General features: G+C 41.7%; 1 protein-coding gene across 3 annotated transcripts in view; it reads left to right on the top strand.

Annotated features, from left to right (window-relative positions):
• Positions 1–27,079, top strand: part of si:dkey-44g17.6 (guanine nucleotide-binding protein G(I)/G(S)/G(O) subunit gamma-12) — a 35,782-nt gene that overhangs the window by 726 nt on the left and 7,977 nt on the right. For 2 of the 3 annotated variants that reach the window (XR_005206858.1, XM_037769216.1), the window contains exon 2: positions 6,068–6,134. The gene's annotated coding sequence lies outside the window, so the exon portion shown is untranslated. Of the gene's footprint in view, positions 1–5,796; positions 5,978–6,067; positions 6,135–27,079 lie in introns of all 3 variants that reach the window. The other variant, XM_037769217.1, reaches the window with a different exon arrangement.

The raw sequence follows: 27,079 nt of genomic DNA, 5'->3' as shown, positions 1-27,079 counted from the left end.
CTTTTGAACTACAAAAGTCCCAATAATCAACCAGGAAGGAATCAAAAGTTTAGGTCACATGGGGAAAGTTCTGGAAAATTGGAGAATAACACAATGTCACATCAGGGCCACAGTGGGATCCTTGGTTGGTTGCTCTATTGGAGGACAAAATTGGAATGATTGACTTAACCGCGACCTCACTTCAGGGTATAAGTTTGCATCGACTGAAATGTGTAGTGTTGGTTTGGAAAACCAGAGCTGGTTGAGTTGAATCAATTAATTGATTGACAGCTCATTGATTGCAACTATTTTGACAATCGATTAACCGATTAAAGCTGGTGTAGGCCTTTTATTTTTGGCGTCATTGGGTGAAAATTCCATAATAACCTTTCAGTATATTGTAAATCAGGTGTTTTGAGAGAAAACTAGACTTCTGCACCTCCTCATTCTCTGTCTTCAGGCTATAAAAAAATCTATATTTCAGATAGAGCGCGTTCCTATTGGCTGTTCTACTAATTAAGATGTGCCTGTGCCTCCCTTCAGTTGGTGAGAGCCTGATTCAAAGGCGGACTATCCTGCAGGAAAAGTTGCTATTCCAGCAGTGGCAACGACTGCCTACACTGCAAAGAAACCCAAAAAAGGAAGACAGACTTATCAGAAAGAGTCTGACAATATCAGCCAAGCATTTCAGAGATGCAGAGAAAATGTTGCTAATAGTTTAGCCTTCTGCTCACAGCTACAGTTAGCAGGCTAAAGCTAAACTAGTCTATTAGCAACATTTTCTCTCCATCTCCAAAATACTTCGCCGATATTGTAACTCGCTAGAGCCTCGAATCACAGTATGTCATCTCAAAGGGCTTTACAGGCCCGCAGGTTTGCAAAGAAAACAGGACGGTAGTTCTCATAAATGAGAACAGACCAAAAATGAGTGCACTCCTACAGGTTGCTGTATGAAGCGTGTGCATATGCCCGTCTGGTGGGAGGGGCTTAGGACAGAGAGGGGAGCGAGGAGAGCTGCAGGTTGAGGGCTGTATTTCCAAATTATGGAGTGTCCTTTTTTTTGCCTTTTCCAGAAAACTGCCTACCCTGTTAAAGCAGCATTAGGCAGAATGTTTTTGGCATCATTGGGTAAAAATACCATAATAACCTTGTGGTCTGAGAGAAAACTAGACTTCTGCACCTCCTCATGGCTCAGTTTTCAGGCTTTAGAAACTCCAGCCCGTGATGGGAGACTTTGGCCAATCACAGGTCATTTCAGAGAGAGAGCGTTCCTATTGGCTGTTCATTCAACGGAGGCAGCTGTCAGTCACTCGTGAACTCCAATCAATTCCTATTTCTCGCCTCAAATGTTTTCAGAAACATCTTGTAGTGTACTGTTTAGCTGTAAAATGAGAAAGGCTGCTCCGATTGGTGGGCGGTGCTTGGTATTTCCTCAACTTGATCTCAACATGGCTGCCGGGTCACAAACTTTCTCATTTTACAGCCAGACAGTACACTACAAGATGTTTCTGAAAACATTTTATGCCAGTAAATAGGCATTACAGTAACAGAATATTGATTCATATTTGATCAGCGCTGCCTAGTTTCACTGTTTGATCAGAGTTTGCGAGTGATTGACAGCTGCTCAGAGACGGCAAGGCTCCAGCTCGGCTCTGATTGGTTGTTTTCCTCCATTCTGTGAAATCTTACAGATGCCATTAAGAGCACCGGAGGACACATAGGCACATGACTATTTTCAGATTACCGGTCTCATGCACTACTGTCAGGATATAGTGACCATTTTATAAAAATAACCAATCTAGCCTACCTCAGCTTTAATATCTTGAATCTGTTTTATCTGTTTGTTTAGTTGATTTCCTCTAATTTAAAACCCTAACCAAAAACGAGGGCTGCTAATGCTAGACTATACTAAACAACTAGACACCCTTATATTTATTAAATCTGCTGTATTTATACCTGCTGATGTTGTTGATGAAACTGATTTTTGAAGACAGAAAAAACATACCAGATTATTTCTCTAACTGATTTTTTCAGTTTTTGTGAGGTTTCTCTTTTCAGTAACGTGGCTTCTGGCAGGTGTGACTCTACCTGAGTGGGTTTTTGGTGCTGACATGGGGTTGCCTGGTTACACCACAGTCACTGGTGCAGATGCGGTTTAATCTCGTGAGAGTGCCCCCCCCCCCGCCCCCTCCTTCTATCCCTCGACTCAAATTCCACGCTCGGCCTCCGGGGAGCTCGTCTGTGCGTCACTGCTCTGGTCACAAAGGCCTTCAGAGAATGCTTCTAGTCAACACAGCGGAGTTGCCGCCGTCAGCCTCCAAGCCCCGTTCAGTCCACAGCGATATGTGAAATATTTTGTGCTGCTTTGACACACGTCAGAGAGCTCTCAGCCTTCTCTCTGGAGCGTATCACTATCACGGTGATGAAGGTATTACAGTGGACATGTCACACATGTGGAGGCTGCTTAGTACACAAAGCATTAACTGCTATCAACAGGTGACGAAGGGTTTCACAATGGATCCTATGATGAGCTTTTCCTCACAGATATTACTTTCCATTTTATAGTATGTTTGTGTGCACATTAGTATCCCAGTTATGTCTTTAATCATATTCAGGATGGAACAATCACTATAGTGAAATAGTGTTTCTTTAGATCATTAAGCCCGTGGGAAACCAGTGTGGTCTTTAAGTAATTAGTCAATATACGGAAAATTAATCAACAACAATTTGATGTCATTTATCAAGCAGAAATGCTGCAAATTATCTGCTTCTACAATATGAGGAATTACTGCTTTTTTGTTGTTGTTTATATCACAAATTAATATAGTTGGGTTTTAGTCTGTTGGTCAAACAAAACTAACTAATGACGTCACTTTGGGGTGTGGGAATTTCTAGGATTCTTTTCTTTTCGACATTTTCTCTATTCAACAAAAATAAATCAACAGAATAATCAATAATGAAACTAGTGTCCTGCAATTTGTATTACAGACTAAATCAAGTGTGATACTTAGTTACCACATTAACCAAGTTGAGGTGTTTGTTTTTACAGGAAGTCCAAATTAATCTCTCCAGAGGTGAGAAGCTTTTGTTGCAGTCGTTTATTAGATTGTAACTGCTGTGTCACTCGAGGTGATGTGCCTGTATATAAGAGACAATAATCAGAAATCTGCACAAGGATAACATAATATCCTTCAGAAATAACCCAGTTTGCATATACGTAGTGTTTGTGTGTCTGCTCTAAAAACCTGATCATAACAAGAATGCTGCTGTGCATGAAACTGTACATACAATAGGACTGTGTGACCTTTCTTATTCTGCGTTCTGCTTTACACCATGTTACATTATAGTTGCAGCCTTGGAGATATTTTTAAACACTGAGTATCACACTCTATCAAACACAATTATTTTGTTTTATATAGGTTCATTTTGTAGACTGGCTTTTATTTATTTGCACAATACAAAAGTACAAAAAATTAGTCCTGGGCTAATCGACAGCGTCAATGATATTGTGCTTGTCAGATTACAAATAATAAGATATTAAAGTATTTGTGCTAAAATAATTGGGAGATCAACTACGTTTTTTTTATCAAATATAAATATATTCATGCTTTCTCTATAACCACTTACTCCCAATAAAGGTGTAGAGTATGGAGTCATAGGAGTGCCATAAAAAACAATACATTTGTAAGAGAATAAGAAAATATCTGAAGTGGATTTAATATGTGGGAGAGAATATGGTGGTGTGAGCATTCCCACATGTTTTGAGATAAAATTAAAGATCCTTTTGACTTGGGTGGGATGCTGATGTCAAATAGCTGAGTGGTGCCGTGGCAACCTGGCAGTAGCATGGATGAAATTAGGCCTCCATAGCTCTCCTCACCTATAATACTGGGTTAGCAGACTGCCACATACATTCACACACTGACACACAAGTTGGTGCAGTATTCTCGCTGTCAGTCCCTTTGTACAGTCTGTAGAGAGGTACCTGGTGTAAGCCACATTTGGTAATGGGGTTTGGCAGAAAATTGATTGATAGTGGCTGATCTCAGAGTCATTGCTGATGAGCTTCTCAATTTTATGAATAACTTTCATAGACCCACTGGTTGAGTAGTTGCTCCTCCTGTCCCTGTGGCAGGATGTCCACATTGTCATTTGTCACAGTATTGTCATATTGCTACAGTCAGTGGGATATTTATAGACACGTGCCACATGATATGCGGCTCAACTGACACATTACACGAACCAACTCCAGGTCTCTGTGGTGCATCTGTGCAGCATCAGGGGAATGAGTCTCCTAATAAAGCCATTGTCATTAAATTTAATTATCCTCTCTTTATGCCCTCCCCTAGTCAACTGGTTCCTGTGGGCGAGCTATGCATTGATGGGTAATTGGTTTGTTTGTGTTGCACTATCTGTATGCTTCAGTGTCTTTTAATTAAGATGGACCTATTTAACACATGTGACTATAAATAAAAGAGTCACAAATCTAAAGTGATCCTGTGTGTGCGTATACTTTTCATTTTCATTTTATTTCTGTGCCGTACGATTGTGTCTCTGATTTAACTGGTTCAGCGTAGGACTGGGTGTTGTTTGAAAATGTTCATTATTAGTAAAGAGGTGTTATTGCCTTGATGACATCACAAGTCGTGAGTCTTTAGAGATGCATGTGTTGTTGTATGTTCAGCACAGATTCTGTAAAGCTTTAAAATGATGTCCTATTCTGTCTCTCTTTCCACCGCCCTGCACTGAAACTGGACAGTAAATTATAATCTAGACAAGGAAGTAAAAGGTTGCTTAGCAACTGGAAGCCCAGCAGGTAATAAAACATCTTTGGTTTCAGCATAACAGACCTCTCAGTGTTGGTTTAGCAGATCAACAGTTTCTCTTAGTTTATTCTGGTAATATTTTTCTATGTAATATAAGATATATATAAGATTGAAAAATAATTTAATTTGCACAACAATAAGCTGCTTGTCCCCCCTTACAGTCCTCTTCATATACACAGCTTTGCTTAAGATTGAAATAATTCAGACGTGGCATAGTTTTTGTTTGCAGTAAAGATAAAACTGTAACTAGAGCTCTTCTCTGTCCTTGTCCGGCAGACTACCGTTTCTTTAAAATGTACAGAAATGACTTAAACACCTTGTTCATTCAGCCAGTAAGTTGCTGACCAGCATGGCTTTCACAGCAACTGTTCTTGATATTAAAGGACCAGTGTGTAGGATTTAGTGGCATCTGGTGGTGTGGTTGCAGATTGCAATGGCAGACAAAGTTAGCAACTAACTGGTGAACATATGGAGCATTTAGCAGCTAAAGAGATATATACACTATTCCCCTCAGGAGTTGGTGGAGACCAAAACAGAGCTAACAGGAGAGTGAATATTAGACTTACATTTGCCAGAAACACGACTCCAAATGATGCTAATGTTGCTCTGTTTCTGCTGGAAGTGTAAATAGGCTGTTTGTTAACAAGTTTACTGTAACAACTTTAAAAATATGTCAATGTTATGTTTATAGCTCGTTCTGCTGCCCCCAAGTGGCCAAAGATTAATTATTGCTCCTTTAATAAATACGAACATACAGTAGAAAGCATTGCCAGTTGGCATATCAAGCAACCTCTAAAGGCTTCCTGACCCTGAGGTCGAGAAAGTCATTGATTTATTTTTTTAAGAACTCATCTTTGCAGGGGAAGTGCAAGACTGTATGATGAATTAAGCCTTTAAATGATGAAGAAAGGCGACTGCTGAAAGCAAGTAAAAAAAAACTGTCTTCTCTCCAGTTCACACCACCAAACCCTGCCTCCACTTGTTGTTACAGAAAGTGTACGGAGACACAGACCAAAGGACTGGCCCTTAACTGGTTTCACTGGAATGTGGTAATGAATGCAAATGGAGCAGAGGCAAGCGTACCTTCACCCACAGCAGATTTGGCATGCAAGTGCTCAACATTTTCTCTAAATGACGAGGAAGCTGGTGTCAGCAGACTGGCATTCATCACAGTGAGGGGGGGCTCATGCTCTCACGGTTGTTTGCCCTGGTTATTCATGGCTGGTTAGTAATTTCAACATTTTCGTTTCTTTCCTTTCCAGGTTGATGCTGGTCAGTCACACAGACTGGGACCCTGATACGTGCTCCTTGAGGTCTTTTCCCACACAGGTCAGTGCCTCCGTCAGTAGACTGGCTCCCATGTGAGTCAACGGTTGTCACCAGCATCCCCAGCCTTTACTTTAATTGAGAGAAGGATCAGGTTACAAACATTGCTTCACCACTCTATCCATTATTAATCAGCCCCAGTCCCCACAAGTCATTCATATCTCCAGTCTGACTGCATTAACTGCCTGCAGGGTGCTGCCCTCTGCTGCTAAAAACAGAGTTTACAGTGTTGTTTCAAATGGCAGCAAGCTTATTAGCTTTTACATTTTTACATTTCTGGCAATTTTCTAAGTCATACTGGCAACAAATAAACCACCAACAAGTTTCTTCTCTTATTCTAAAAGACAAATCTGTTGTATTAGATGAAAATGACTGTTTTCAGTACTTGTCAAGCCAAGTCGATCTATATAGCTCAATATCACAAATATGCCTCAAGGGGCTTTACGATCTGTACATCATACGACACTGTCCGTCCTTAGACCCTCACTTCAGATAAGGATACATCATAGATTGAGGCTGAGACCAACCCACCATAATGAAATGAAAGAAATAGCAATTACCATGGAAACTGCTTATATGGATCAAAAAGCTTGGGACAGAATCATTCCTATACAAAAGCTGTTTAAATAATTCGCTTATAGTGATCAAGTAGTCCGCTTACAGTGTTCATTTTGGGTCTTTTCATACATGAGAACATATGAAAAAAACATTTTAAAACTATGTTAGACTAACGTTAATTGATTTTTTTTAATTTTATTTTTTTACTTTACTCCCTTGATACTTTGCCTTGCTGACCGTCTGCTTTCCGGCTGGATACCTGAGGCTGATGCTGTGTGTACTTTGTATTCATGTCATAAATATACAAATGTCAATTAGATGGTAATCTGCAGGAGAAATGATGCACAACAACAAAAATTTGGTTATAATAATCATCCGCTTCATGATATCATTATCAATTTGACCCGGACACACGTAATGCGGTTTCCACTGTAATTGAAAGTTACTGTAAGGCAACTAAATTGCTGCAGTACCCTTTTAATATGAATTCATTATAAGGACTGTTGCTCTGAACATTTTTGTATTGCTAGTTGTCTCTATTTGTAGATTCTGTACTACAGAATCTATGTTTTTACTTGGATTCAATGCCGGAGCTGTAGCATGGAAGTTGCTTTAGATGAACATGGATGCTTTATTACAGACATTTAGAATTAATTAGGGCTGTCAAAGATAAAATTAATTTGAACGCCACTAATTTCTTCAATGCATCAATGCAATCGTTCTGTCAGCGGTAGCCGGCTCAGTTTTAAAGTTAGACTGAAGATACTGGTATCATATGAAACTGGAAAACCTAAGGAATCCATTGTACCGAACATCATACTAGCTTGTTGTGAAGGAGGCTTAATAACGCTCCAGACTTCAAAATTTTCAAAGGGGTCCCTTGACCTCTAACCTCTAGATACAGTGAGAGAATGAAAATGGGTTCTATGGTACCCACAAGTCTCCCTTTTACAGTCATAGCCACTTTATGATAATCACATGCAGTTTGGGGCAAGTCATAGTCAAGTTAGCACACTGACACACTGACAGCTGTTGTTGCCTGTTTGTGGAAAATATTTGTCATTGTTTTGTGTTGTCAATTGATTTCCAATAATAAATATATACATACATTTGCATAAAGCAAGCATGTTTGTCCACTCCCATGTTGAGTGTTAAATACTTGACAAATCTCCCTTTAAGGTACATTTTGAACAGATAAAAAAATGTGTGATTAATTTGGCATTAATAGCAATTAACTATGGACAATCATGCGATGAATCGTGATTAAATATTTTAAACGATTAACCGCCATAGAATTCATATTAATTGTTCGGAAGTTATCAGATATTATTTATTTTTATTTATTGTGGTGCTCTGGGAGCCGATCATGGCCAAAGTTTTTAGTCTGGATGTTCCATTAACTGTCTTTTAATTATCTTTTAAATGCATATAGAATTGATCCTCTGACTAACTGGAAACCCACAGTACTGTGTATTCATTAGTCCTGAAAGTGATGCCAACTGTGTTACACATGTAACTCATACTGAAGTGTATGAACTCGCTCTCCTGTGTTCTGTGATAATACATTTCCTCCACATGATGGCAGCATCAGGCAGTCCATTCTCTCTATTCCCCACCTTCATCATAGCTCAGTCTGCCTGCTGTGCTAAATGGTTGGTCAAATTGCTAACTTTGATATATTATCCAGAAGCCTCTTTCTTTGTCCCTATTTGGTCAACGCATTGCAGAAGAGTGAATACAGGAATTATCTATTTCTTGAGCAGAACCCAACAATGTTTAGTATAATACATCTGCTCCTTTTTGCAGTTTTGTCTGGATGAAGAACTGTGGCAGCACATGTTGCTTAAAGCTCAATGGCTCGTCACTGCATTGTGGTGTCTTAAACAACTGCACATGTGTTAATTAATAACACATACAGTTCTTCATGCAGGTGAAGTTCTGCACATACCGGTATAATAAAACTTTTTTCCATAAGGGGGAATATGGGGGAGATTGGGTGTGGTAGTAGCTTTATAAGGGCAAGAAGAATCATATCAATACGCAATAGTTGAATAAAATAGCATGTAGCATCATTAGTAGTAGGTCAGTCACAGGGTAAAATAATTCATCAAATCAATTTTACATTAATTAAAAAAAAAGTAGCTTCCCAGAGACAGCTTTTGGGGAGAACAAGGTATGGTTGATTGCATGAGTGTCACTTTTGATTAAAGGTGAGTGACCCAGATGATATGCAGGTGTTGCAACAAAGGCTCTTTTTTTTGCCAGCGTGCAGGTGTGTTGCTAATTGGCTGCAGGCCATCGGCTTATTCTGCACAGCTGGCAGAAACGGAAACCTGCTCTTTGTTAAACGACCCAACACTGATACCACGTTAATCTTCCCAACACCTCATCGTAATGATCGTCACGTAACAGCTTCAGGTATAGGATATTTACCGAAGTGTCAGGTTGAATGAAAGTTTAGGCTAGGTGCAACTCGCTCTTTTGAGTGCCAGGGTGTGTGTTTATCTGCGTAGGAGGAGGAGGTTTTACACATTTACTGCATTATTGTCGCACCCAAGGGAGATCCTAGGCCTCTTCAGGCATGCACTCCATCCTGTTTCACAAGCATCTGCTCATATATGGGCATCTTCCTTCCTTCTGCTCCGTTGCACTACGTCCACTTCCTGAACACCCCCTCTACATCACACACATATACTGTACACACTCCTACTCATGTTGGTTAGCTATGGGCAGAGGCGGGAGTGGCTCTTCCCTGTGCAGGAAGTAATGTGGTTAATACTCATTTGATCGCCGGTTCTGATGACTTGCATGCATGACCAGCGAGCCAGCTGGTTGTGTGCCGGCGGATGGAAATAGCTCATAAGTCTGCATGTGAAGCTGATTGTTTCCCTCATGCCGCACATGTCCCACTTCAATACTAAACGGAAGAAGAAAAAAAAACTGTTTGATCTGTAGGAAACAGAACCGAATATGTTCAAGACCTTTTGTTCTCATGTGCGATATGCATAGCAGCTTTCTTCTGTTCTCAGGAACTGCAGTGTCGTCTTTGTTGCTTGTAAAAATAAATTTTAGATTTCCAGAGATTTACGTTCTTAATATTTATGTACGTGAACCTCTAATTCTGGGGATTCAGACCAGGATCGGTGTGCACTGGGTGGCCTCCAAGTGCCCTGGATGTATGCGGGTACCACTTGGGATTAGCCGCCCTATCTGCACTGCTGTAATGTAGACACATGTTGGCTTTGAAGTAGGACAAACAGCCTCATCAAGTTTTTTGCCACAGGGCGCAGAAAGTATCTCTCGTGTGCAGCTGGGGCTGCATCAGCCACCGAATCCCACTTTTTTTCTCTTACAATGCAAACCATATGCTTTAGATTAATACTAAAAATGTAGCTTATTAGCTCAGGAACATTTCCCGTGTGAAGAAAACGGAAAGTCCACCCCGGCCAACATTGTGCCTACACAAAACCGTTAGCGTGAATGAATTATTACTGCAGTTTCAGATGTATAATTACCATGCCCCCCTCTCCTTGTTGCCTCCTTGTGACATATTATCAGCCCACTCAACAACTAGGTCACTGCAGATCCCGTTTCCATGGATAGGATTTTCACACAACAGCCTGCCAGGTGCTGACTTCACCTCTGTGTCTGGAGGGAATTGAGAGGAGGGTTACATGTATGTATTGTTGTTTATCTATGCTAGCGTCATGTCTCTGGGGATGGCAATGTCATCTGGTCGGTCCACTACTTTGGTCCAGACTGAAATATCTCAACAACTATTGGATGGATTAAGTTTGTAGTCACCAGAGGATGAATCCTACTGACTTTGATGATCCAAAGTTATGACCATAGACTGTATATAAGAAGTGGACGTAGTCACCATGACGACACCCATTGGTTTGTGGACTGCTGTTTTGAAGTCTCGAGTGCGGCATTTTGGCCTCCACCGTCTTGATTTTTGGCCGTTGCCATCTTGTTTTTTTTTAAACAAGAAGTGACACATGAGGGTGGAGTACAACCAAACGTGAAATAAAACATTTTTAGGCAACCAAAATGTTCAAGTTCAAAGACGAAAACATGGACAACTCTTAAACTAGGCAATGCCATGGTAGCAAGTAGTCAATCACAAGGTAGCCACAGCCTAAAGCATCCCCTGCTTTATGGTCTATTTGACTCTAAATTGGACCATCATTTACTAAATGAACATCATGCTGTATTGAAGAAGACTTGAGACCATAAACTCATCCATCCATCCATCCATCCATCTTCAACCGCTTATCCGGGATCGGGTCGCGGGGGCAACAGCTCCAGCAGGGGACCCCAAACTTCCCTTTCCCGGGCCACATTAACCAGCTCTGACTGGGGGATCCCGAGGCGTTCCCAGGCCAGAGTAGAGATATAATCTCTCCACCTAGTCCTGGGTCTTCCCCGTGGTCTCCTCCCAGCTGGTCGTGCCTGGAACACCTCCCAAGGGAGGCGCCCAGGAGGCATCCGTGCTAGATGCCCGAACCACCTCAACTGGCTCCTTTCGACGCAAAGGAGCAAGGACTCTACTCCGAGTCCCTCACGGATGACTGAGCTTCTTATCCTATCTCTAAGGGAGACGCTCATCACTCATGTTTACAATATTTACTGAGGTAATAAATCAAGTGAGGAGTAGGGTCATTTTCTTATAGACTTCTATACAATCAGACTTCTTTTTGCAACCAGAGGAGTCGCCCCCTGCTGGCTGTTAGAAAGAATGCAAGTTTAAGGCACTTCAGCATTGGCTTCACTTTTTAGAACCCGGGGTTACGGTTAGTTATGACCTGCAAAACTAAAAACATTACCAATTTACTCAGCTTGTGTTTATTGCTTATTAGCAAATATTAGCATGCGGGATCATAACACGCTAAACAATAATGGTGAACATATACCGGCCAAACATCAGCATGTTAGCATTACCCCAAAGCACAGCCTCACAGAGCCTTTATCATGGCTGTAGACTTTAAATCTCAGTTCCTATTTGTCATTCTACATGACCTTGATACAGTGGCTCCAGCCCCCCACCCTCCCCACAATCACTACTGCACAGACTCTCGCTCCAAATGACGTCAGATCTCAAGATGGCAACTCCCGTATCCGTGATATTTTGGCTTCACCTTTCTACAATGAGAGGAAGTGGAGACTTGTCGTCCATCTATATATATATATACAGTCTATGATGCATAGAATGCCTTTGGAAGGAAAGTGTTCTGCTCAGCAACAGTATGTCTGCTCTCTGCCCTCATGGCTGCAGGGCTGCAGGGTCTCGACAATAAACACAGCTTGCTTTATCTGCCGCCGTGTCCACTTTGAGACGCTCCTGTGCCGCGGCCCACGTGTCTGCCAGACAAGAATTCCAGCCACCCTGATCAGTGCTGCGGGAGCCGTCCAGGGAATGTCGGCTTCCAGTTAACAAACATAAGAGTCTGGCAGTTAAGAGAGGAAGACCGCGCAGCAATCCGGGATGTCACCCTGCCCAGAAAATCTGCACAGCCACCGGTTGCATGCCTGGGATTCTTTTCTACAAGCGGCTCTTTCCTGCTTTGATTTTTTTTTTCTCTCTCTCAAACATTTTCCTCCACCAGACAGTGGCAAAGGAAATATTTTCCAGTCCAGAAATAAGTTGCTTTTAATTGCATTGCCTTGCGAGTATACACTTGGTGGTCTGTGCCACTGTAAGAATGCGCCTTTGATTGATGTTCATTAGGGGCGAAACAGGGCGGTATGCTGCTCGGCATTGCAGCCGCGTTCCATTGGAGTTACACTGTTCTGAAAACAAACCGCTGCAACCGTCCCGCACATACTTTCCCTGTGAGATCCTGGTCGCTGCTTTGAATGAATACAGCATTATAATGCTCCATAATGCACGACTGAAAAATCTCAGGCATCATTTGAACTCTCTGCACCAGACTAGGTTTGAATGTCACATAATGTAGGTCATTGTTGACTGAGGTAATGCAAACTTAGGTTTGGGAAGGCGAGGTCCTCATTTTGGATAATAAGCAGGTTAACACTGCATTAAACTACACGTCTGCCCTTTTAAGGAGCAGACTTGTCTAGGTCTTTGTGACCTCATGAGGGCACAAATGTTCTCACTCATGTAAATGATTTACTGCGATGTGATAATGCGTATTCAAATGTGTTCTGTTTATCTTTCATTGTCAAACCCTGTTCTGGTAGCTTTCTCACCGCAAAGGGTGTTGAGTTTTACCTCTAGACAATGACACAGCAGGTCAGGCCACGCAAACATGGCTCTTGGGAAACAGTTAAAGTCTTGCAAGAAATCCTGTGGTTGGATTTCATGGATTCTGGCAGTTGCATGCAGGCTTTATAAGAAATGCATATTTGTGTTCCCTTTTTTTCCACGTCATAACAACTGTCAGTATCACATGTTGGCACTCGTGCTACTGAGCATCCTACATACGTGAGCTGAACATGTGCCTTTGTGCATGAGTGTCTGCTGCACTAGAAAGGAGGACAAACACACATAGCTTTTGTACCACAGTGCCACACCCTGTTAATGGGGGAATCAGTCTCTGCACACTGAACATACACTCACAAGACCCTCAGATTCTCCATCTGGTCCTTTCACATTTTGCAGAGCTTCACCATAATGCGTTGTGTGCAGTGCTTGAAGTGGAAAAAAAATAAGTGCCGGTACTCCCCTTGCTCGCATGTTGGTGTGTGTATCGGCCGCCATCAGCAATCTCTTTCTACTTATTCCTATGAATTCATTATTTCTTTAAGCATGTTAAACTGTGTCAGTCATAATTAGATTGTATTGCTATGAATCTTCTATAGTAGGCCTATAATACTCCAATAATACTCTAATTGGAACATTATAGGGTTATGGTGGTGTGTTTGTGTTAATAGTTACAGTGCTTTCCTATATTCTCTATAATATAGGCCTATTTTAGGATGCCTATAGCCTGGAACAGCAGCCAGCCAGACAGGCAGGTATGCATGCAGAGCTGAGGTGTGTGAGCTATTCATTCAGGTTTTAGCAGCAGTGTCCCAGTCAGGATGCGCCTACATATTATACAGAGACACATTCTGAATTTCGACAGTGAATAAAAGGTACAAGGAGATATTGGATTTGGGGGTCCTCCCCCAAGACAATTTGAAGCTTAAAACTACGCAGGATAAACAGGAAGGCAATTCAGGCACTCCAAAATATAAAAAATATCAAAACAACTGGCAACGAGGAAGAGAATATATTAAAAAGCCTGTGCATGTTTTGACCACTGTAGGTCTTTGTCAGGGCTTACAAACAAACAGTCAAGGCGGATGTGGCCTCACCTATATATATAACACAGAAACAAGTAATTCATGTCCATCATCAATGAAACTACTCCTACTTTACAACAGAGGCTGCAAAGCAGACATGGGAGCCTATACAGAAAAAGAAAAATAGATAGAATATCTTTATTATTTATTATTACTCACAGAAAGCATGAAAAGACTATACCCTCATTAAGACCAGGATACTTTAAGACATCCAGTCGCTGGATCCAAAAAGTCTCGCTCCAGTAAAGTTTTTGTAAGGAACTGTGTTGTCATGTAGAGTCTGACGGGCTCTTCTCTTTTTGCCACAAGATGTAAGATCTTTGCCCATCTGCTTCAGAAACACTTTTATTTCCTAAAAATGAAACTTTGTAGATCCCCAGTGGTCGAGGAAGTACTCAAAGCTTTCACTTAAAGGTGCTCAATACAGAAATTAGAGCGTATCTATTGGCTAACATGGCGACGGCTGAGCCGGTGGTTCGCAGTTAACGGTGCTAACAGCGCTAACAGTGTTTACGTAATGTTATATTAATGCTCTGAATATCGTATAGAGATCCTTTGAAGTGCCTATAATCAACTGTTCGCTAACAAGTTTGCGATATCAACTTAAAAGGTGACGATATGTTAGTATTTTGTGTACAACTTGTTTATTCACAAGTGGTCTAAAAAACTCTTATTGCAGGTTTAAATAAAAGTAATACTGCATTACAAATAAAAGACCTGCATTCCAATTTTTCTTTCAATAAAAGTACATACTTATTATCAGCTAAAAGTGCAAAAGTAAAAATACTCATGTAGAATAGCCTATACTGTTATATGTATATACCTACTGTAATATTAATTATCTAAAATAATATATGTGATTTTTTTGGACAGATGACAGTATGAAGGTAGACAGGATCATAGATTGTATATAAGAAGTGGACGTAGTCACCGTGATGTCACCCATTGGTTTGTGGACTGCTGTTTTGAAGCCTTGAGTTTGGCATTTCGGCCGTCACCATCTTGTTTTTTTGCAACCAGAAGTGACATGAGAGGGTGGAGATAAGTACAACTTAATGCTGAATAAGACATTTTTACGTGACCAAAATGTTACAATTAACAACTGAAAACACACTGTGAAAGGGTTACAGTTCTAAAACGAAAACACGGACAACTCCCAGGCTAGACAACGCCGTGGTAGCGACCTCTCAATCACAAGGTAGTCACGCCCTAAAGCATCCCCTGCTTTATGGTCTGTTTGACTCTAAATGGGACCATAATTTACTAAATGAACATCATGCTGTATTGAAGAAGACTTGAAACTAGCGATTGAGACCATAGACTCATGTTTACAATGTTTACTGAGGTAATTAATCAAATGAGAAGTAGGCTCATTTTCTCAAAGACTTCTAAACAATCTCACTTCTTTTTGCAACCAGAGGAGTCGCCTCCGGCTGGCTATTAGAGAGAAATCAAGTTTAAGGCACTTCAGCATTGGCTGACTATATACTCAAGGTGTTATTTAGAAATGTAGACCCTCCATTGACCCATGTTACATTTACTTTCAGTTCTTTTTTGGTACACAAATAACTTCCAGTAATATAGGATTACAACTGTTATTCAGACCAGTTGAGTGTGCGTTTCCAGCAAAATACAGGCCCTAAAAAGTTCATACCAGCAATTGTGAAATGCATGCATTTTCCAAATATCATCCTGAAACAAATGATTGCATTCAGCAGGAGAACACGTGAAACTTTCCCGTGTGCTTAGCTCTCTAGAAATGTGAACTTTGTCTACAGTGACCCTTGTGCCGAGCTGGGCGAGGTGGATGCTTGGGATTCTTTCTCAGTTAATAACACCTGTTTCATTGCCCCAAATCTCATTGTGTATGCAGACTCTCTGGCAATAACGTGTATAGGTCCAAAGGACAGATTACTAATGCGTCAAGACTGCAGGCTTACAATCAAGTGGCTCCCAGACAGGGAGATGTCAGCCACTTGTGGAGCCTCCCTAAAAGGACACTTTGGACACGCTGCCCACCCCCCAGTGGCTCTTACGTCCAAAGCTCCCTCCTCTGCCTCTCCCATGGCTGCTCATTATGTGCAGTTTAGTGCTCACTCAGCTTTGGGGTGCTCCAAAGTTCACAGGAAGGAGAAGACAGAGGGGGGGTGTTCATTCCTGTTACAGAGGTCAGGAGGCGGTGTTTTTTTTCCCAGCCCTCCCCTTACTCTGTCTTTTGTTCGTCATGATAAAGAGTCAGGTGGCATCAGTGAAGAAGACTCCCTATCACCTACCACCACCTTCTCTCAGTGTGCTGATTAGCCTCTCTAACAAACCACAAGACCACTTTCATTTCCCATCTATTCAGTCTCTTAATCTGTCCATGTAGTCAGTATTTGCATGCTTCAAATAATCTGTCATGTAACCTTTTGCAGTGGTAAATACTTTTTGAAATCCATTTAGTGCATGTTTACTACATTCGAGTCTTGCATGCATCCGACTTATCTAAATATAACCGACTGCTGGTTGTGTGAAACTGGAATGCCCCTTGTGGTATGCCTGAGTTTCCCAAGTAGAAGTCAAGAAGTTCATTCATTCACTGATGCACAAGCCAAATGTTGCACGGTTTATATTTTCCCACTTAAGTATTCTTCGAGCAAGAAGGGTAGAAGAAAAAGGCAATAACCACTCAGATTTAGGCAAAGATCCTGCAGTTACTTTACTGTTAAAGGTGATAAATTTGATATAGAAAGCATTAATATAGCAGCAAACAACTATTGTCTATGTAAAGATATAGAGGAGTAATGTCTACCTGAGCAGAGAATGAAGTTGCAATCTCTGTGTGTGTTGTAATTAGAGCTTCTCCTCGCTTTGTTGACATTGCATGTTTGTGCATGTGAGCGTGCCCCACTGGCTAGCTGCACTGCTCTCATACGGCGGTTACAGCTGATAACGCCGTCCCGACGGAAGGCGTCGTCGCAGAAGTGTAGCGCCCACCCTCTGGTTCCCCCTCAGGTAAACTCCGTTAGCTCTGTCAGCACTTTCAGCATTGTTTTCACTGTTAGCACCATTAGCTGCAAGCTATCGCTGTTTTGAGAGCTGTTTAGAGGCAATGGAAATGCTCCCAATCCCGTATTTAGCACCTTTAATCCTGCGGTAGGCAGAATGGTTTTGGCACCATTGGGCAAAAATCCATAATAACCTTTCAGCATATTGTAATTCAAGTGTTCTGAGAAAAAACTAGACTTCTGCACCGCCTCATGGCTCTGTTTTCAGGCTTTAAAAAATCTAGCCCTTGATGGGGGACTTTGGCCAATCACAGGTCATTTTAGAGAGAGAGCGTTCATATTGGCTGTTTATTCGACAGAGGCAGCTGTCAATCACTCGCAAACTCCGATCAAACGGTCAAACTAGGCAGCGCTGATCAAACATGAACTGTTTGATAGGAGTTTGCGAGTGATTGACAGCTGCTCAGAGATGCCAGGCTCCAGCTCGGCTCTGATTAGTTGTTTTCCTCCGGTCTGTGAAATCTTGCAGATGCCATTAGGAGCACCGGAGAACACCGGAGGACACAGAGGCACATGATGTTTTGTTTTCCGATTTCCTGTCCCATGCACTACTGTCAGGAAATAGTGACCGCTTTATATAAATAACTTTTTTTAAATCATATTTGCTCCATTTCTACCCACTACAGCTTTAATTGTGTACCATTCCATCAGTGTTTCAAAAACCCAGTTAAAAAAATGAAATGTTATTTGCCAGAAATGAGTTAACTCAAAGCATGACATAACATATGTGAGAGGGCAGCTGTCACTTGCTTCCATCGGCCTCATCTGTTATTATCTATGATTGAAATTTGCCCAGTTTTGTCATGTAGTCTATGCATCTTGAATTGCATAACAGAGTGTCACACTTGTGACGTCAGTATTTGTAAAATTCTTGCAACAGCCCTGCTTTAAAAGTAATGTTTTATTCTGCAGCTTTTTTTGCCTGTTAAATTAAGTCCATGCTTGTCACTGAATGTCCTAATGGACGACAGTGTTGTAGGGGTGCTGCAGAAGAAATTATTTCAATATAAAAGTACTAGAATATGTAGGAAAGCTTTACACCCAATAGTCAGTCAGTAGCACCATGCTGAAGAAACCTTCCCTCGAGACAAAATTAATAATAGAATGAACACAAAGAAACCATAGCGTGCGTGTAAAATGACGCATGTGTGTTTGTGTGTGTTTGTTAGTGAGGCAAGTGAGTGTGTGGAAGTGGAGAAAAGGTGAGAGGACTTGGTGGTAGTAACCTTGGAGGAATGGCATGACAGCGTCAGCTTTATGTGTAACTGCAAGGCTGGGGAGGAAGAGCTGTTGGTGTTTATACTTATGCAATGTGGGCCGTGTCAAAATAACTTGTTGGCGTCTTGGATTGACATGTCATTCAGTGCGCCGTGCCCTTCCGTTTGCTTCCCATATTACTGGTTTTGAAGCTTGATGGGAAGCAAGTAGAACGTGATCAGCGTGTGTTGCAGTAGAAGCCTGTTCTTCTTGCATTCTCACATAGTTAGAAGTAAAAAAAAACGTCTGATTCTCATGCACAGAACATACTTTGTTTAGCAAAATGCACCAATTTCTGTTATTTTCATGAATGGCTGCAGGGTGGTGCATTTAGTCAGAGTGTAAATGCTGGATTATTGTAACAATGAGAGCTGTGACTTGGTTGTTTGGTGCCATGTGAGAGAGGCAGGCTAAAGGTGGTGTGAGAATGAGGGCCTGTGGGTTTACTGAATTCCTATCCGCTGAGTGGAGCATTGGTTTCTGTCTAGACAAAGCTCAGTTGTCGGGGAGACCCGTGCACATCCAGGACTGTCCCGGGCTCCAGGAAGTATTGGTGGGAGAGAGTGGGCTCTTTTTTTTCTTCCTGCTCACTTTTTCCTCCTCGGGGGATTTCAACGAATGCAGTCTGAGAGCGGGGTTTTTTTTTGTTGTTGGTGGGAGTTTTTCTCCCATGATAGGGTGGAGACAGCTTGATGCATTTGTGCAGATATCAACGGCATGGAAATCTCTCCCACTCGGCAGGAAATAGCAGCCTGACCCACCTTGCATACAAAGCATTCACAGTTGCAACACACACTCACTTAGGAGAGGACACAATGAAGGATCCATCAAATTTGCGACTTTTTTTTATACCAAACCACAAAAGCAGGTCTCTGTTCATGGAGCCGCTCTGCGTGATTCTATTGTCTTTGAGTGGCTGCGTACAGCGAGATAAGGCAAAGACAGGCGGCGTGACGGCTCACACGGCGTCGGATCGGTGAGCAGACAGGGCTGACTAAGGGTTCATTAACTGTTAGTCTCAGATGTGCCCCGAGGGCTCCTTCCTGGAGACGAGTGCGCCGTTCCAGACGGTTTCTGGTCTTCAGAGGATTTGTAGTGATGACAGCAGATACAGAATACAGTCTGGAAAAAGACAGAATAAATAACACCACAGACACACTGTTCCATAAGTTCTGCATGCTAGTTGCCATATTTTGAAGAAGGGTCTAGAAAGAGCGATATTCACACATATAGGATGCAGAACCTTGTGCATGCAAACATCCATTTGAAATTAGCCAAAGATTAGTTTTGGCCCATTATTGTTTTGAATTAAATGCTAAATGCTAATGTCAGCAATGCTCGCAATAACAATGCTAACATGCTGATGTTTAGCAGGTATAATGTTTGCCATTGACACCTACTTAGTTTAGCATGCTAACTTCTGCTAATTAGCACTAAACACAAAGTACAGAGCTGAGGTTGATGGGAATGTCTTTATTTTCTACAGGTATTTGGTCATAAACCATGAAGTAGTGGACAAATACAATTTTTTATATGATGATGGTGCTAGATGAAAAGTCAAGAGATCACTAAATTATTACAGTTCATCCTGAGGGGGACATGAATCTGTGTAACACATTTCATGGCAATGCATCCAATAAAGTAGTTCTGGAGACCAAGCGGCAACAATCGGTGCTGAGAAATGAAGCCAGCGCAAAAGTCCCAAAACGGCAGTTCTTCGAATGGCCACTTGAGGCTGGCGCCAAAAGCGAGTCAATCCCCACAGACCCCATGTTAAAATGCCCAACTTTACATCAGAAATAAACATGTTTACAGCCTGGTCCAAAAAACGGTTTTGGTCTCTATAGCTAATTTCCCCGTTCATGACAACTGTACAGGGGTAAATGTTTATATAACTCACCCGTTTAAATTGGAATAAGGGTTAAAGTTCGCTGCTTTGAGTGACAGGTGGGTGCTGTACCAGGTCGCTAGCTGCTAGCTGTCTGCCTGTCTTTGCCCATTAGCCGTGAGTTAGGGTCGCATCTAGAAGGTAATCCGCAAATTGGAAAAACGTGCAAAAACTCTCTCAAGACTCGCTACCCGACGACCTATCCTAACCTTGCCTTCTAAATACAAACCTAAGTTAGTCTGTGTCGTCACTGCCAAGATGGCGACGGCCGGAGCCACCCACCTTGAGCTTCACAATGGCTCCTCAGAAACCTATGGGTGACATCACGGAGACTACGTCCATGTTTTATACAGTCTATGGTAGATACAATTCAAAGTGACTGTTCTGCGACAGGTTTGCACGATAACCCCCACCCACATTCATCTGTATGACAGCGCTTCTTCATTAATAAAAGCAGCTAGTGGCACGTTGTGTTGCATCTGTCCGTCCAGAACATAGACTGTATATCAGGGCTGCGTATTGGCAAGAATCTTGCGATACGATACGTATCATGATACTGGGGTAACGATTCAATATATTGCGATATATTGGGATACTGTAAGCAAGGCAATAAGTTGCAATTTTTTAAATTATATTTTAGGAAAACAAAAAAAATAACAAAAATAACACATTTATACTGCATGCAAAAAAACGGCATGGTTTTTCCCACAAACTGCATGTGATTATCATAAAGTGGGCATGTCTGTAAAGGGGAGACTCGTGGGTATCCAGAGAACCCATTTTCCTTCACATATCTTGAGGTCAGAGGTCAAGGGATCCCTTTAAAGATGGCTATGACAGTTTTACCTCGCCAAAATTGAGCGCAAGTTTTATTTAGCCTCCTTTGCGACAAGCCAGTCATAGCTGGTACCAATGGATTCATTATGTTTTCTAGTTTCATGTAATGCCTTCAATGTGTTTACCTTCACTCTAGCTTTAAAACTGAGGCCACTACGATAATCCAAAAGATCAAAGAGTGGGCGGGCCCGACGGCAGTCTTAACCTTTTTAGAGGTTAATTAAAAATCAATACAGTGTTTTGGAGAATCAGTACTCATGTGTATCGATATTTTCTTACACCCCTACTGTATATAAGAAGTGGACGGAGTCACCGTGACGTCACCCATTGGTTTGTGGAGTGCCGTTTTGAAGCCATCTTTGATTTTGTCCGTCACAATCTGTGTTTTTGGTCTTTGCCTTCTTGTTTTTTTGCAAACAGAAGTGACATGAGAGGGTGGAGCTAAGTACAACCAAATGCTGAATAAGACATTTATAGAAAATGTTACAATTAACTTTCATGAACTAAAAACACATTGTGAAAGGGTTAAAGTTCGAAGACGGAAACACGGACCCAGACCGAACAACACCATGGGAGCAACCTGTCAATCACCAGGTAGCCACACCCTAAAGCCTTTATGGTCTATTTGACTCTAAATGGGACCATCATTTACTAAATGAACATCATGCTGTATTGAAGATGACCTGAAATGATTGAGACCATAAACTCATATTTACAATGTTTAGTGAGGTAATAAATCAAGTGAGAAGTAGGTTCATTTTCTCATAGACTTCTAGACAATCAGACCTCTTTTTGCAACCAGAGGAGTCGCCCCCTGCTGGGTACTAGAAAGAATGCAAGTTTAAGGCACTTCAGCATTGGCTTCACTTCTCTGCCCCGGAGGTATTCCACTGGCGTCAAATCAAAGCAATATCTATTTCTTTTGGAAAACAATCAAAGCAGAGCAGGGAAGAAACTCTGAGCACATGCATGATGATGTGTAGTAGAAGAGAGTTGCACCTGGATCGGGGATTTTTTAGCTGCTTGTCTTCCATTGACATCCAAACACATTAAAGAAAACTTCAAAGAGAGCCCTAATCCATGGATGTTAACTATACCTCTCTGCAGGGTGTGTGCGTGAGGATAGATGAACTTATTTCTCACGGAATCAGAAGCACATTACTCAAAGCTTTGAACTTTTTGAAACGGCTGCGACTGTCTGCAGGTTGTGCGACCACACACACACACACTAACACACACACTCATTCAAAGGAGCCTGTTTTTCTGCACATGGGGCCCAGGTGGGAAGAAAGGACAGGATGACAGAAACCGGAGTGAGAATCTGTTGTCCTACAGTTGACCTCACCTTAGGCGTAGGTGTTGCATGCCGATGCAGGGCTCAGAGTAAATGTGTACAGTGGAGCCCAGAGAGAAACTCAGAGCCTGTGACTCAACGGCTTGGAACCCTCATCATCACAGTGCAAACACCAACGCCTCCTGCGTTTCTTTTCATGTCGGCTGACTTCACATAGTAGGTCTTCAAAGCATTTTGGACAGCCCCAATGACGCCGTTCATTAATCGATGATGTCCCCGCGGATTGGAATGTTTCAGCGTTATTAGTCATGCAGTTTGTCTCCACCAAACTCTGCGTCAAAACTGTGTGTTTGTCTCTCTTTGGGGGGCCTCTCTGTCTCTTTCCTCTGCACGCCTGACTGGCCAGTCTGGCTCCCAGATAGCATCAGGCTGCCTGAGATTAGCGCTCATGAGGGCGCAGTTAAACTTGTAAAAGCTCTGGACTCCCGTCCCGGTGCCTCTGTGCTACACAATGCCAAATAGCAATCATGAGTGTGGCCCGACACTGATAGCCCGTCTGCATTGTCACCGTGCCTCTCAAATGTGCTTAAGCCCCAGAGCTTATTGCAGAGGCGGCCACAGATCCCAGCCCAGGAGCCTGCCGGTGGTGTTGTTGCCAGGCAGTTTAGTAGCAGTGTAACGGACAGATAATGGAGCTGCTCAGCGTCCCATGGACCAACATTTTAGGAACTGGACAGCTGATAACTAATCATTTAGGCTGCAGCAAGCTGCCTGCCTTCTGTTTATCAGACACTTAGTAACACCTCTGTAATCTGTGAGCAAAAAGCACCTCGGTTTGTTTGTATTGTCTTTTATTGCGCTTTAAATGTAATAAATGCAAGGAGTTATTGAAGTTTATGTGTTCATTGATGGGAAGATATTAGGCCTGGGACGATATGCCTATCTCCCGACTCGATACTATCACGATTCTTGAGTGCCGATTCAATATGTATTGCGATATTTAATTATTGCGATTTAGTATTACAATTTATTGCGTTTTTTAAAAACTTTTTTAACACTAGACCATGGGAAAAAGTCTAATCATGCACTTTTAGGGACATTTCTTCCTACTATTTATCCCTCTGGGTGCAACAACTTTGCTCCGTGTTGCAAAAGCAAAACATACAGTAAGTTCCTATTTTTACAGGCGACCCCTCTTCCACCAGGTTTCCCCTCAACCCGTGTCTTGCGCTCTCATTGGCTGTAGCTCGTGGCCGGAGTCCCCGACAGGTCCAGATATTTAGCATGCAAGATATCTGGAATGTGTCTGCGAGGCATCGATGAGCGTCGCCGAGCCTCTCGGCTCGTGTTTTTGAGCAGTTCACACATGACGCTCGACCGATGTACAAGCAGCGAGCCAATGCCGATTTGCCTCTGATCTGGGGCTTTTGTTGGGGAGCTCCAAAAAATGTCGGAGAGCGGAAAATCAGGGCTAAAGTCGTATAGTGTGAACTAGGCATTACTAGACTGAAATGAAGCATATCGATTCGGGCATTTAAAAACATATATATATATATATATAAAAAAAGACGTGATACATAGGGGAATCAATTTTTAACCATCTCTAGGAGATAGGTTAGATAATAGAGGAACACAGTTCATTGCATTTGTGGATTCTTTTTCAAGTTTGTCTTAAAACATTACTGAAATGCCTTCATATAGATTGAAATAGTTTTTGTTCGCTGTATTTGTTTCTCCACCTGCAATTACCACTTATTGCCACAGATGCCGCCAAAGAGAACAAAACAGATCTTCGATTGTAACTTTAATAAATGACACAAAATTGTTGTTGATAATTTTTCTGTCAATCGACTGAATCAATTAATACTTTCAGCTCCACTAATCTTTCGCAATATTTTAAATGTGACTTAACATACATTTGCCGTGTTGTGATATATTGATATTAGAAAATTCTTGGCAGTATCACCAAGAGACGTACAATATGTCTCAACTTTGCATGTACAAGTTTGAGTATTGTCCCACTGTTCAGTACACAAATGCACATTTAATCCTGTTGTGCTGTAGTTCTTAATCCGGTCGGTGTGAGTCACTTATTAGTGCATTGGTCGGGGCAGCAGATCAGAGCACTATGCACACACAGTTATACACCACAGGGCAAGGACCTCTCTGTTGGCACTGTGGGAGCCCACCTGTGTAAAGCCCCACAGCCACATCAAAGAAATCAGTCCGCTGTAAGACTTCAAATATACTTCTATCAATGCTTTCAGTGTGCCACATGTTTATATTCAGCACACATAAATACACATGCTGGATGCAGACAGGCACGCCACAGCTGAAGGCATTGCAGACATTCCTTTGGCTGGAGGGATTTTAAAGGCTCAGTCCGCATAGGCTACAAAGAATTACATACCCTGCAGTGACAAATTACCCTGCTTGTTCATGTTTGTTTTCCTGGAATGAAGACTCGTTTCACTCATGCATTTGTTTGACTGAGGTGTTGATTCCAAAATACAATGAAATGACAATTAGTTTAAAATATGTTTAGGTTATATATTTTCTTCATGCAGCTGCAGATTTTGCACGTTATTGATGTTCTGCTACAAGCTAAAGCTTTGACTGAAGAAAGAGTTTGTCACATATATGTTTATTGTAGTAGTTGTTTTCAGCAATAAATCAAAGCCTTGGGAAATACACATATTTGCTTTCTTGCCAAGAGTTAGATGAGAAGATTGATACCACCATGTCTGTTCGCTACATCCAGGAAACACTTAGCTTAGCTTCACAGACTGGAAACATAGGAAGCAGCTGGACAGATTCATAACTTCTTACAGTTTGTTCTTTGTAGGGATTTAACAAATGAGATATGTGTTAATTGGTGAGCTTTATAGCTGCTGGTAGGCAGATTTCTTTCACCTTTGGGCAGAGCCAATCTAGCTGTTTCCTAGGGGTGGGAAAAAGGATTGATTCACCTATGTATCGCGATTTGTTTTGTACAATTTGGAAATGGATTTTTTTAATGCCAGAATCGATATACAGTATTTGCTTCATCTGAGTCTATACGGAGACAGAAGGAAGTTACCGCTTTTATTGTTATAGTCTGAGTAACGTGACGTCATATCTATTTTGTATCCGTCAACCAAAACAAACCGCAGCCAGTCGAAAAGGAGAAAAGTAGAGAACAGCGGAGGGTCCGCCTGGATACGACCTGCACCCTCACATGTTAAATCTATAGTGGTAAACACTACACATACAGTAGAGTATGGAAACACTTTGGGTTTCACATTGCCAGGAAAATCAGAGCTAGACATCACGGCTAAAGCTGCATGCTAACTCTGTCATGGACAGGAAACGTTATCATATTGCGGTAACGTGCGGTCAAGCCGGCCGTCACTCTCATCTCCATGGTCAAATCAGTCGACGCTACAACACAGTCTCTGACTACATACATGCTGAAAATCAAACATTTTTATGTAATAATTTAGATATTTTTAGTAAAAGTCCCTAGAAGTGTATGATTCAACTTTCCCCCATGGTCTAGTGTTAAAAAAGTTAACAAAAATTGCAATAAATCGTGATATTGAATCTTGATACACGTAGAATTGCAATACTTAAAAATCGCAACACATATCGAAATGGCACCCAAGTATTGTGACAGTATCAAATCGGGAGATAGGTGTATCGTCCCAGCCCTACTGTCATCCTCTGCTTCCAGAGAGTTATTTTTCTCTGGCAAATGCTAGAATCTACTATACTGTATATAGGGGCAGCCTATTAGATCTAGATAGTCTGTGAGAATGTTATAATCCCTCCGAACCAGCAGGGTTACAGTAAAGCTGTCCAACACACTGCCCAGAATCAGAGGATTATTTTGAATTTCAGCACATTTGAGGCTTACTTGATCAGACCGCTCCTTCAGAAGAGCTGCACAGCAGAGTCTGTGTGTGTTCCCACACCAGAGAGATGAATCAGTGCTGATGCAAGTGTGTGTTCCAGAGAACTGCCACATGTGGCACCTCTGGTCTGAGTCTCTGTGGAATATGCTGTGGCAGCTTTATTTCAATAGGATCGACATTTTTACTCATCTGTCTCACTCATTTATTTTCTTACATCAGCTCTAGTGAAAGTTGCAATAAAAACATATGTAGGCTACATGTGCATATTTGCGACAGCCTGCTATCAATGTTAACCCCTTACCAGGGGTAGGAGTGGGGTACAGGGGGAGATAGTAGGTCAACAGTAGATGTCACATAGAAGTGGTGTACATCATCTGAAAGCTGGGAACCTGAAGATTAATTTGAGATGCAGCTCATGACTGTGTGTCAAGTTGTTCTAGTCATTAATAAAAAATTAAAATGAATTAATAAATGAATTAATCAATTAAAATAGATTGTGGAAGTGTATAAGACCATAGAACATGATGATATAAGTTTGTGATGGCCATTTCCATGCTTTATTATTAGGGCTGTGTGTTGGCAAGAATCTGGCGATACGATACGTATCATGATACAGAGGTTACAATTCACTATATTGCGATATATTGCAATACTGTAAGCAAGGCAGTATATTGCGATTTTTTTAAATCTAAATTTAGGAAAACTGTCATAGTATAAAGAACACACCACCATATGCATAAAATCTGAGTTAAAAAGTACTTTTTATGCAATCAGAATAGTGGGATCTGCATTTGCATTCATAACAGTCCCTGTAACATCCAACATCAGAGCACTACTTTGAGAGGGCACATACACTGAGAGGG

Source organism: Sebastes umbrosus, chromosome 5 (assembly GCF_015220745.1).
Source record: "Sebastes umbrosus isolate fSebUmb1 chromosome 5, fSebUmb1.pri, whole genome shotgun sequence".
NCBI classification, from domain to species: Eukaryota; Metazoa; Chordata; class Actinopteri; order Perciformes; family Sebastidae; genus Sebastes; species Sebastes umbrosus.
This window is presented reverse-complemented; position numbering and strand designations above follow the sequence as displayed.